Source organism: Galeopterus variegatus, unplaced genomic scaffold (assembly GCF_000696425.1).
Source record: "Galeopterus variegatus unplaced genomic scaffold, G_variegatus-3.0.2 Scaffold3137, whole genome shotgun sequence".
Taxonomy (NCBI): domain Eukaryota; kingdom Metazoa; phylum Chordata; class Mammalia; order Dermoptera; family Cynocephalidae; genus Galeopterus; species Galeopterus variegatus.
Window position 1 is genome coordinate 40,019 of NW_007729248.1, and position 1,202 is coordinate 41,220.

Sequence of the window (1,202 nt, forward strand, 5' to 3'; positions counted from 1 at the left end):
ACATCCCCTGTTAATAACATGAGGGAGAGGAATGATAGACCTGGGAGTTGAGAGTGGAAGCCCTAGCTTTGCATAAAATAAAAGGAAACATTTCTGAGGACTTAAACTTAGGTGGGTGGATGGAGTGAGTTTGGGGCATGCCTAACTCCATACGGGAGGCATGCACTGGGACATCAGTTTTACAGGTCCGTGATTTTTTAAATATACGTAGTTATTTCTATTATCCTAAAAAATAATTTCTATGGTACAACAAAAGCTTCTTAGTCCATGGTTCTGAGATTGTCTCTGGAGGGAGGAGAGGAAGAATCATCTCCAGGATGTCTCCTTCAAACTCCAGCGTTGGAGCGAAGAACCCACAATTAAGAAGGTTCTGAAACAGCATATAAATGGTCACCTACACCACCCTCACGCTGCCTCTCTTCTCTTAGACTTAGAGAAATAGAGATAGAGCGAGATGTAGACAGAGATGAAGATAGAGATAAGTAGAGGCAGGGGTAGGGATACAGACAGGGATGGGGGAGAGGGAGAGAGAAGTGAGAAATCAAGGAAGGAAAGGAGGGAGGGAGGGATAAAAAGAAAGGAGAGAGAGAGAGAGAGAGAAGGAATGAAACCCTGTTGAGGCCCAATTATTTATCACACTTTTTCTCAATATGAATTCAGCTCGCTTATTTCTTCCCCGCCTTTCTAAGCAAATTTTCAGCTTAAACAGTGTTTTAAGTACCTTAAAGCAAAATAATGCAAAACCGGACGGGTGGGGCGTAGAGGAAGCCTGGAGGGCCGGCGCCAGGATCACCGCAGAGTCTGCAGCACGGGTACTACCCAGATACTGAGGGCTCAGACTACTGTTGTTACATCTTTTTACATAGCCCCCTTCACCCTCGTTAAGCATCAGCCTTCCCCAAGATTTGCTTTAGAGCAGCCGGGCGAGATCAGGGAGTGAGGTTTTCTTTTTCTGCCTGAGGAGCCAATGGGATCTACCAAGAATAAAATAGGAAAAAGCTCGTAGTGCCTCCGAATCCAGCTCCAAATCCTTTCGCGTGCTCCAGAAGTTTCTTCAAACTCCGGGATTGAGGATAAAAACCTGGGGTTTCTCCTGCGTCAGTCTCCCTGGCCACAGGGGGACCCATCCAAACATGGCCTCTTCCATTAATACGTTTAACTCAGTACTTCAAGCTTCCCACCTAGGAAAATAAAAGGACCCA